Genomic DNA, 12,408 nt, shown 5'->3' with positions numbered 1-12,408 from the left:
GGTATATTCTGTACTGTTCCCTGGTGGAGTACAGTTTGCACTATATGGAGGTATATTCTGTGCTGCTCCCTGGTGGAGTACAGTGTGCACTATATGGAGGTATATTCTGTGCTCCTCTCTGGTGGAGTACAGTGTGCACTATATGGAGGTATATTCTGTACTGCTCCCTGGTGGAGTACAGTGTGCACTATATGGAGGTATATTCTGTACTGCTCCCTGGTGGAGTACACTGTGCACTATGTGGAGGTATATTCTGTACTGTTCCCTGGTGGAGTACAGTTTGCACTATATGGAGGTATATTCTGTGCTGCTCCCTGGTGGAGTACAGTGTGCACTATATGGAGGTATATTCTGTGCTCCTCTCTGGTGGAGTACAGTGTGCACTATATGGAGGTATATTCTGTACTGCTCCCTGGTGGAGTACAGTGTGCACTATATGGAGGTATATTCTGTACTGCTCCCTGGTGGAGTACAGTTTGCACTATATGTAGGTATAGTCTGTACTGCTCCCTGGTGGAGTACAGTGTGCACTATATGGAGGTATATTCTGTACTGCTCCCTGGTGGAGTACAGTGTGCACTATATGGAGGTATATTCTGTACTGCTCCCTGGTGGAGTACAGTGTGCACTATATGTAGATATAGTCTGTACTGCTCCCTGGTGGAGTACAGTGTGCACTATATGTAGGTATAGTATGTACTGCTCCCTGGTGGAGTACAGTGTGCACTATATGGAGGTATATTCTGTACTGCTCCCTGGTGGAGTACAGTGTGCACTATATGAAGGTATATTCTGTACTGCTCCCTGGTGGAGTACAGTGTGCACTATATGGAGGTATATTCTGTACTGCTCCCTGGTGGAGTACAGTGTGCACTGTATGGAGGTATATTCTGTGCTGCTCCTTGGTGGAGTACAGTGTGCACTATATGGAGGTATAGTCTGTGCTGCTCCCTGGTGGAGTACAGTGTGCACTATATGGAGGTATATTCTGTGCTGCTCCCTGGTGGAGTACAGTGTGGACTATATGGAGGTATATTCTGTACTGCCCCCTGGTGGAGTACAGTGTGCACTATATGGAGGTATATTCTGAACTGCTCCCTGGTGGAGTACAGTGTGCACTATATGTAGGTATATTCTGTACTGCTCCCTGGTGGAGTACAGTTTGCACTATATGTAGGTATAGTCTGTACTGCTCCCTGGTGGAGTACAGTGTGCACTATATGGAGGTATATTATGTACTGCTCCCTGGTGGAGTACAGTGTGCACTATATGGAGGTATATTCTGTACTGCTCCCTGGTGGAGTACAGTGTGCACTATATGGAGGTATATTCTGTACTGCCCCTGGTGGAGTACAGTGTGCACTACATGGAGGTATATTCTGTACTGCTCCCTGGTGGAGTACAGTGTGCACTATATGGAGGTATATTCTGTGCTGCTCCCTGGTGGAGTACAGTGTGCACTACATGGAGGTATATTCTGTACTGCTCCCTGGTGGAGTACAGTTTGCACTATATGTAGGTATATTCTGTACTGCTCCCTGGTGGAGTACAGTGTGCACTATATGGAGGTATATTCTGTGCAGCTCCCTGGTGGATTACAGTGTGCACTATATGGAGGTATATTCTGTGCTGCTCCCTGGTGGAGTACAGTTTGCACTATATGGAGGTGTATTCTGTGCTCCTTCCTGGTGGAGTACAGTGTGCACTATATGGAGGTATATTCTGTACTGCTCCCTGAAGAGTACAGTGTGCACTATATGGAGGTATATTCTGTACTGCTCCTGGTGGAGTACAGTGTGCACTATATGGAGGTATATTCTGTACTGCTCCCTGGTGGAGTACAGTGTGCACTATATGGAGGTATATTCTGTACTGCTCCCTGGTGGAGTACAGTGTGCACTATATGGAGGTATATTCTGTACTGCTCCCTGGTGTAGTGCAGTGTGCACTATATGGAGGTATATTCTGTACTGCTCCCTGGTGGAGTACAGTGTGCACTATATGGAGGTATATTCTGTTCTGCTCCCTGGTGGAGTACAGTGTGCACTATATGGAGGTATATTCTGTACTGCCCCCTGGTGGAGTACAGTGTGCACTATATGGAGGTATATTCTGTACTGCTCCCTGGTGGAGTACAGTTTGCACTATATGGAGGTATATTCTGTGCTGCTCCCTGGTGGAGTACAGTGTGCACTATATGGAGGTATATTCTGTGCTCCTCTCTGGTGGAGTACAGTGTGCACTATATGGAGGTATATTCTGTGCTGCTCCCTGGTGGAGTACAGTGTGTGCACTATATGGAGGTATATTCTGTACTGCTCCCTGGTGGAGTACAGTGTGCACTATATGGAGGTATATTCTGTGCTGCTCCCTGGTGGAGTACAGTGTGCACTATATGGAGGTATATTCTGTACTGCTCCCTGGTGGAGTACAGTGTGCACTATATGGAGGTATATTTTGTGCTGCTCCCTGGTGGAGTACAGTGTGCACTATATGGAGGTATATTCTGTACTGCTCCCTGGTGGAGTACAGTGTGCACTATATGGAGGTATATTCTGTGCTGCCCCCTGGTGGAGTACAGTGTGCACTATATGGAGGTATATTCTGTGCTGCTCCCTGGTGGAGTACAGTGTGCACTATATGGAGGTATATTCTGTACTGCTCCCTGGTGGAGTACAGTGTGCACTATATGGAGGTATATTCTGTACTGCTCCCTGGTGAAGTACAGTGTGCACTATATGGAGGTATATTCTGTACTGCTCCCTGGTGGAGTACAGTGTGTGCACTATATGGAGGTATATTCTGTACTGCTCCCTGGTGGAGTACAGTGTGCACTATATGGAGGTATATTCTGTGCTGCCCCCTGGTGGAGTACAGTGTGCACTATATGGAGGTATATTCTGTGCTCCTCTCTGGTGGAGTACAGTGTGCACTATATGGAGGTATATTCTGTGCTGCTCCCTGGTGGAGTACAGTGTGCACTATATGGAGGTATAGTCTGTACTGCTCCCTGGTGGAGTACAGTGTGCACTATATGGAGGTATATTCTGTACTGCTCCCTGGTGGAGTACAGTGTGCACTATATGGAGGTATATTCTGTACTGCTCCCTGGTGAAGTACAGTGTGCACTATATGGAGGTATGTTCTGTACTGCCCCCTGGTGGAGTGCAGTGTGCACTATATGGAGGTATATTCTGTGCTGCTCCCTGGTGAAGTACAGTGTGCACTATATGGAGGTATGTTCTGTACTGCCCCCTGGTGGAGTACAGTGTGCACTATATGGAGGTATATTCTGTACTGCTCCCTGGTGGAGTACAGTGTGCACTATATGGAGGTATATTCTGTACTGCTCCCTGGTGGAGTGCAGTGTGCACTATATGGAGGTATATTCTGTGCTGCTCCCTGGTGAAGTACAGTGTGCACTATATGGAGGTATGTTCTGTACTGCCCCCTGGTGGAGTACAGTGTGCACTATATGGAGGTATATTCTGTGCTGCTCCCTGGTGAAGTACAGTGTGCACTATATGGAGGTATATTCTGTGCTGCTCCCTGGTGGAGTACAGTGTGCACTATATGGAGGTATATTCTGTACTGCCCCCTGGTGGAGTACAGTGTGCACTATATGGAGGTATATTCTGTGCTGCTCCCTGGTGGAGTACAGTGTGCACTATATGGAGGTATATTCTGTACTGCTCCCTGGTGGAGTACAGTGTGCACTATATGGAGGTATATTCTGTGCTGCTCCCTGGTGAAGTACAGTGTGCACTATATGGAGGTATATTCTGTGCTGCTCCCTGGTGGAGTACAGTGTGCACTATATGGAGGTATATTCTGTACTGCCCCCTGGTGGAGTACAGTGTGCACTATATGGAGGTATATTCTGTACTGCTACCTGGTGGAGTACAGTTTGCACTATATGGAGGTATATTCTGTGCTGCTCCCTGGTGGAGTACAGTGTGCACTATATGGAGGTATATTCTGTGCTCCTCTCTGGTGGAGTACAGTGTGCACTATATGGAGGTATATTCTGTGCTGCTCCCTGGTGGAGTACAGTGTGTGCACTATATGGAGGTATATTCTGTACTGCTCCCTGGTGGAGTACAGTGTGCACTATATGGAGGTATATTCTGTGCTGCTCCCTGGTGGAGTACAGTGTGCACTATATGGAGGTATATTCTGTACTGCCCCCTGGTGGAGTACAGTGTGCACTATATGGAGGTATATTCTGTACTGCTCCCTGGTGGAGTACAGTTTGCACTATATGGAGGTATATTCTGTGCTGCTCCCTGGTGGAGTACAGTGTGCACTATATGGAGGTATATTCTGTGCTCCTCTCTGGTGGAGTACAGTGTGCACTATATGGAGGTATATTCTGTGCTGCTCCCTGGTGGAGTACAGTGTGTGCACTATATGGAGGTATATTCTGTACTGCTCCCTGGTGGAGTACAGTGTGCACTATATGGAGGTATATTCTGTACTGCTCCCTGGTGGAGTACAGTGTGCACTATATGGAGGTATATTCTGTGCTGCCCCCTGGTGGAGTACAGTGTGCACTATATGAAGGTATATTCTGTGCTGCTCCCTAGTGGAGTACAGTTTGCACTATATGGAGTTGTATTCTTTACTGCTCCCTGGTGGAGTACAGTGTGCACTATATGGAGGTATATTCTGTACTGCTCCCTGGTGGAGTACAGTGTGCACTATATGGAGGTATATTCTGTGCTGCTCCCTGGTGGAGTACAGTGTGCACTATATGGAGGTATATTCTGTACTGCTCCCTGGTGGAGTACAGTGTGCACTATATGGAGGTATATTCTGTACTGCTCCCTGGTGGAGTACAGTGTGCACTATATGGAGGTATAGTCTGTGCTGCTCCCTGGTGTAGTACAGTGTGCACTATATGTAGTTATATTCTGTACTGCTCCCTGGTGAAGTACAGTGTGCACTATATGGAGGTATATTCTGTGCTGCTCCCTGGTGGAGTACAGTGTGCACTATATGGAGGTGTATTCTGTGCTCCTCCCTGGTGGAGTACAGTGTGCACTATATGGAGGTATATTCTGTGCTGCTCCCTGGTGGAGTACAGTGTGCACTATATGGAGGTATATTCTGTACTGCCCCCTGGTGGAGTACAGTGTGCACTATATGGAGGTATATTCTGTACTGCTCCCTGGTGGAGTACAGTTTGCACTATATGGAGGTATATTCTGTGCTGCTCCCTGGTGGAGTACAGTGTGCACTATATGGAGGTATATTCTGTGCTGCTCTCTGGTGGAGTACAGTGTGCACTATATGGAGGTATATTCTGTGCTGCTCTCTGGTGGAGTACAGTGTGCACTATATGGAGGTATATTCTGTGCTCCTCTCTAGTGGAGTACAGTGTGCACTATATGGAAGTATATTCTGTGCTCCTCTCTGGTGGAGTACAGTGTGCACTATATGGAGGTATATTCTGTACTGCTCCCTAGTGGAGTACAGTGTGCACTATATGGACGTATATTCTGTACTGCTCCCTGGTGGAGTACAGTGTGCACTATATGGAGGTATATTCTGTGCTGCTCCCTGGTGGAGTACAGTGTGCACTATATGGAGGTATATTCTGTACTGCTCCCTGGTGGAGTACACTGTGCACTATGTGGAGGTATATTCTGTACTGTTCCCTGGTGGAGTACAGTTTGCACTATATGGAGGTATATTCTGTGCTGCTCCCTGGTGGAGTACAGTGTGCACTATATGGAGGTATATTCTGTGCTCCTCTCTGGTGGAGTACAGTGTGCACTATATGGAGGTATATTCTGTGCTGCTCCCTGGTGGAGTACAGTGTGCACTATATGGAGGTATATTCTGTGCTGCTCCCTGGTGGAGTACAGTGTGCACTATATGGAGGTATATTCTGTGCTCCTCTCTGGTGGAGTACAGTGTGCACTATATGGAGGTATATTCTGTGCTCCTCTCTGGTGGAGTACAGTGTGCACTATATGGAGGTTTATTCTGTACTGCTCCCTATTGGAGTACAGTGTGCACTATATGGAGGTATATTCTGTGCTGCTCCCTGGTGGAGTACAGTGTGCACTATATGGAGGTATATTCTGTACTGCTCCCTGGTGGAGTACAGTGTGCACTATATGGAGGTATATTCTGTGCTGCCCCCTGGTGGAGTACAGTGTGCACTATATGGAGGTATATTCTGTACTGCTCCCTGGTGGAGTACAGTGTGCACTATATGGAGGTATAGTCTGTGCTGCTCCCTGGTGGAGTACAGTGTGCACTATATGGAGGTATATTCTGTGCTGCTCCCTGGTGGAGTACAGTGTGCACTATATGTAGGTATAGTCTGTACTGCTCCCTGGTGGAGTACAGTGTGGACTATATGGAGGTATATTCTGTACTGCCCCCTGGTGGAGTACAGTGTGCACTATATGGAGGTATATTCTGTACTGCTCCCTGGTGGAGTACAGTGTGCACTATATGTAGGTATATTCTGTACTGCTCCTTGGTGGAGTACAGTGTGCACTATATGGAGGTATATTCTGTACTGCTCCCTGGTGGAGTACAGTGTGCACTATATGGAGGTATATTCTGTACTGCCCCTGGTGGAGTACAGTGTGCACTATATGGAGGTATATTCTGTACTGCTCCCTGGTGGAGTACAGTGTGCACTATATGGAGGTATATTCTGTACTGCCCCTGGTGGAGTACAGTGTGCACTACATGGAGGTATATTCTGTACTGCTCCCTGGTGGAGTACAGTGTGCACTATATGGAGGTATATTCTGTACTGCTCCCTGGTGGAGTACAGTGTGCACTATATGGAGGTATATTCTGTACTGCTCCCTGGTGGAGTACAGTGTGCACTATATGGAGGTATATTCTGTGCTGCTTCCTGGTGGAGTACAGTGTGCACTACATGGAGGTATATTCTGTACTGCCCCTGGTGGAGTACAGTGTGCACTATATGGAGGTATATTCTGTACTGCTCCCTGGTGGAGTACAGTGTGCACTATATGGAGGTATATTCTGTACTGCTCCCTGGTGAAGTACAGTGTGCACTATATGGAGGTATATTCTGTGCTGCTTCCTGGTGGAGTACAGTGTGCACTACATGGAGGTATATTCTGTACTGCTCCCTGGTGGAGTACAGTTTGCACTATATGTAGGTATATTCTGTACTGCTCCCTGGTGGAGTACAGTGTGCACTATATGGAGGTATATTCTGTGCAGCTCCCTGGTGGAGTACAGTGTGCACTATATGGAGGTATATTCTGTGCTGCTCCCTGGTGGAGTACAGTTTGCACTATATGGAGGTGTATTCTGTGCTCCTCCCTGGTGGAGTACAGTGTGCACTATATGGAGGTATATTCTGTACTGCTCCCTGGTGGAGTACAGTGTGCACTATATGGAGGTATATTCTGTACTGCTCCCTGGTGGAGTACAGTGTGCACTATATGGAGGTATATTCTGTTCTGCTCCCTGGTGGAGTACAGTGTGCACTATATGGAGGTATATTCTGTACTGCTCCCTGGAGGAGTACAGTGTGCACTATATGGAGGTATATTCTGTGCTGCTCCCTGGTGGAGTACAGTGTGCACTATATGGAGGTATATTCTGTGCTGCTCCCTGGTGGAGTACAGTTTGCACTATATGGAGGTATATTCTGTACTGCTCCCTGGAGGAGTACAGTGTGCACTATATGGAGGTATATTCTGTACTGCTCCCTGGTGGAGTACAGTGTGCACTATATGGAGGTATATTCTGTGCTGCTCCCTGGTGGAGTACAGTGTGCACTATATGGAGGTATATTCTGTGCTGCTCCCTGGTGGAGTACAGTGTGCACTATATGGAGGTATATTCTGTGCTGCTCCCTGGTGGAGTACAGTGTGCACTATATGGAGGTATATTCTGTACTGCTCCCTGGAGGAGTACAGTGTGCACTATATGGAGGTATATTCTGTACTGCTCCCTGGTGGAGTACAGTGTGCACTATATGGAGGTATATTCTGTACTGCTCCCTGGTGGAGTACAGTCTGCAATATATGGAGGTATATTCTGTGCTGCTCCCTGGTGGAGTACAGTGTGCACTATATGGAGGTATATTCTGTGCTCCTCTCTGGTGGAGTATAGTGTGCACTATATGGAGGTATATTCTGTGCTGCTCCCTAGTGGAGTACAGTCTGCACTATATGGAGGTATATTCTGTGCTGCTTCCTGGTGGAGTACAGTGTGCACTATATGGAGGTATATTCTGTACTGCTCCCTGGTGGAGTACAGTGTGCACTATATGGAGGTATATTCTGTACTGCTCCCTGGTGGAGTACAATGTGCACTATATGGAGGTATATTCTGTGCTGCTCCCTGGTGGAGTACAGTGTGCACTATATGGAGGTATATTCTGTACTGCTCCCTGGTGGAGTACAGTGTGCACTATATGGAGGTATATTCTGTACTGCTCCTGGTGGAGTACAGTGTGCACTATATGGAGGTATATTATGTACTGCTCCCTGGTGGAGTACAGTTTGCACTATATGGAGGTATATTCTGTACTGCTCCCTGGTGAAGTACAGTGTGCACGATATGGAGGTATATTCTGTACTGCTCCCTGGTGGAGTACAGTGTGCACTATATGGAGGTATAGTCTGTGCTGCTCCCTGGTGGAGTACAGTGTGCACTATATGTAGGTATATTCTGTACTGCTCCCTGGTGAAGTACAGTGTGCACTATATGGAGGTATATTCTGTGCTGCTCCCTGGTGGAGTACAGTTTGCACTATATGGAGGTATATTCTGTGCTGCTCCCTGGTGGAGTACAGTGTGCACTATATGGAGGTATATTCTGTGCTGCTCCCTGGTGGAGTACAGTGTGCACTATATGGAGGTATATTCTGTGCTGCTCCCTGGTGGAGTACAGTTTGCACTATATGGAGGTATATTCTGTGCTGCTCCCTGGTGGAGTACAGTTTGCTCTATATGGAGGTATATTCTGTGCTGCTCCCTGGTGGAGTACAGTTTGCACTATATGGAGGTATATTCTGTGCTGCTCCCTGGTGGAGTACAGTGTGCACTATATGGAGGTATATTCTGTGCTGCTCCCTGGTGGAGTACAGTGTGCACTATATGGAGGTATATTCTGTGCTGCTCCCTGGTGGAGTACAGTTTCCACTATATGGAGGTATATTCTGTGCTGCTCCCTGGTGGAGTACAGTTTGCTCTATATGGAGGTATATTCTGTGCTGCTCCCTGGTGGAGTACAGTGTGCACTATATGGAGGTATATTCTGTACTGCCCCCTCTTGGAGTACAGTGTGCACTATATGGAGGTATATTCTGTACTGCTCCCTGGTGGAGTACAGTTTGCACTATATGGAGGTATATTCTGTGCTGCTCCCTGGTGGAGTACAGTGTGCACTATATGGAGGTATATTCTGTGCTCCTCTCTGGTGGAGTACAGTGTGCACTATATGGAGGTATATTCTGTGCTGCTCCCTGGTGGAGTACAGTGTGCACTATATGGAGGTATATTCTGTGCTGCTCCCTGGTGGAGTACAGTGTGCACTATATGGAGGTATATTCTGTGCTCCTCTCTGGTGGAGTACAGTGTGCACTATATGGAGGTATATTCTGTGCTGCTCCCTGGTGGAGTACAGTGTGCACTATATGGAGGTATAGTCTGTGCTGCTCCCTGGTGGAGTACAGTGTGCACTATATGGAGGTATATTCTGTACTGCTCCCTGGTGGAGTACAGTGTGCACTATATGGAGGTATATTCTGTACTGCTCCCTGGTGGAGTACAGTGTGCACTATATGGAGGTATATTCTGTGCTGCTCCCTGGTGGAGTACACTGTGCACTATATGGAGGTATATTCTGTACTGCTCCCTAGTGGAGTACAGTGTGCACTATATGGAGGTATATTATGTACTGCTCCCTGGTGGAGTACAGTGTGCACTATATGGAGGTATATTCTGTGCTGCTCCCTGGCGGAGTACAGTGTGCACTATATGGAGGTATATTCTGTACTGCTCCCTGGTGGAGTACAGTGTGCACTATATGGAGGTATATTCTGTGCTGCCCCCTGGTGGAGTACGGTGTGCACTATATGGAGGTATATTCTGTGCTGCTCCCTGGTGGAGTACAGTGTGCACTATATGGAGGTATATTCTGTACTGCTCCTGGTGGAGTACAGTGTGCACTATATGGAGGTATATTCTGTACTGCTCCCTGGTGGAGTACAGTGTGCACTATATGGAGGTATATTCTGTACTGCCCCATGGTGGAGTACAGTTTGCACTATATGGAGGTATATTCTGTACTGCTCCCTGGTGGAGTACAGTGTGCACTATATGGAGGTGTATTCTGTGCTCCTCCCTGGTGGAGTACAGTGTGCACTATATGGAGGTATATTCTGTACTGCTCCCTGGTGAAGTACAGTGTGCACTATATGGAGGTATATTCTGTACTGCTCCCTGGTGGAGTACAGTGTGCACTATATGGAGGTATAGTCTGTGCTGCTCCCTGGTGTAGTACAGTGTGCACTATATGTAGGTATATTCTGTACTGCTCCCTGGTGGAGTACAGTTTGCACTATATGGAGGTATATTCTGTGCTCCTCCCTGGTGGAGTACAGTGTGCACTATATGGAGGTATATTCTGTACTGCTCCCTGGTGAAGTACAGTGTGCACTATATGGAGGTATATTCTGTACTGCTACCTGGTGGAGTACAGTGTGCACTATATGGAGGTATAGTCTGTGCTGCTCCCTGGTGTAGTACAGTGTGCACTATATGTAGGTATATTCTGTACTGCTCCCTGGTGGAGTACAGTTTGCACTATATGGAGGTATATTCTGTGCTCCTCCCTGGTGGAGTACAGTTTGCACTATATGGAGGTATATTCTGTACTGCTCCCTGGTGGAGTACAGTGTGCACTATATGGAGGTGTATTCTGTGCTGCTTCCTGGTGGAGTACAGTGTGCACTACATGGAGGTATATTCTGTACTGCCCCTGGTGGAGTACAGTGTGCACTATATGGAGGTATATTCTGTACTGCTCCCTGGTGGAGTACAGTGTGCACTATATGGAGGTATAGTCTGTGCTGCTCCCTGGTGTAGTACAGTGTGCACTATATGGAGGTATATTCTGTACTGCTCCCTGGTGGAGTACAGTTTGCACTATATGGAGGTGTATTCTGTGCTCCTCCCTGGTGGAGTACAGTGTGCACTATATGGAGGTATATTCTGTACTGCTCCCTGGTGAAGTACAGTGTGCACTATATGGAGGTATATTCTGTACTGCTCCCTGGTGGAGTACAGTGTGCACTATATGGAGGTATAGTCTGTGCTGCTCCCTGGTGTAGTACAGTGTGCACTATATGTAGGTATATTCTGTACTGCTCCCTGGTGGAGTACAGTGTGCACTATATGGAGGTATATTCTGTACTGCTCCCTGGTGGAGTACAGTGTGCACTATATGGAGGTATAGTCTGTGCTGCTCCCTGGTGTAGTACAGTGTGCACTATATGTAGGTATATACTGTACTGCTCCCTGATGGAGTACAGTGTGCACTATATGGAGGTATATTCTGTGCTGCTCCCTGGTGGAGTACAGTGTGCACTATATGGAGGTATATTCTGTACTGCCCCCTGGTGGAGTACAGTGTGCACTATATGGAGGTATATTCTGTACTGCTCACTGGTGGAGTACAGTTTGCACTATATGGAGGTATATTCTGTGTTGCTCCCTGGTGGAGTACAGTGTGCACTATATGGAGGTATATTCTGTGCTCCTCTCTGGTGGAGTACAGTGTGCACTATATGGAGGTATATTCTGTGCTGCTCCCTGGTGGAGTACAGTGTGTGCACTATATGGAGGTATATTCTGTACTGCTCCCTGGTGGAGTACAGTGTGCACTATATGGAGGTATATTCTGTGCTGCTCCCTGGTGGAGTACAGTGTGCACTATATGGAGGTATATTCTGTACTGCTCCCTGGTGGAGTACAGTGTGCACTATATGGAGGTATATTCTGTGCTGCCCCCTGGTGGAGTACAGTGTGCACTATATGGAGGTATATTCTGTGCTGCTCCCTGGTGGAGTACAGTGTGCACTATATGGAGGTATATTCTGTACTGCTCCCTGGTGGAGTACAGTGTGCACTATATGGAGGTATATTCTGTACTGCTCCCTGGTGAAGTACAGTGTGCACTATATGGAGGTATATTCTGTGCTGCCCCCTGGTGGAGTACAGTGTGCACTATATGGAGGTATATTCTGTGCTCCTCTCTGGTGGAGTACAGTGTGCACTATATGGAGGTATATTCTGTACTGCTCCCTGGTGAAGTACAGTGTGCACTATATGAAGGTATATTCTGTGCTGCTCCCTGGTGGAGTACAGTGTGCACTATATGGAGGTATATTCT

The sequence above is a fragment of the Dendrobates tinctorius genome, unplaced genomic scaffold, assembly GCF_039654945.1.
Source record: "Dendrobates tinctorius isolate UK_male_01 unplaced genomic scaffold, ASM3965494v1 ptg000063l, whole genome shotgun sequence".
Lineage (NCBI taxonomy): Eukaryota > Metazoa > Chordata > Amphibia > Anura > Dendrobatidae > Dendrobates > Dendrobates tinctorius.
Note: the sequence above shows the minus strand (reverse complement) of the source record.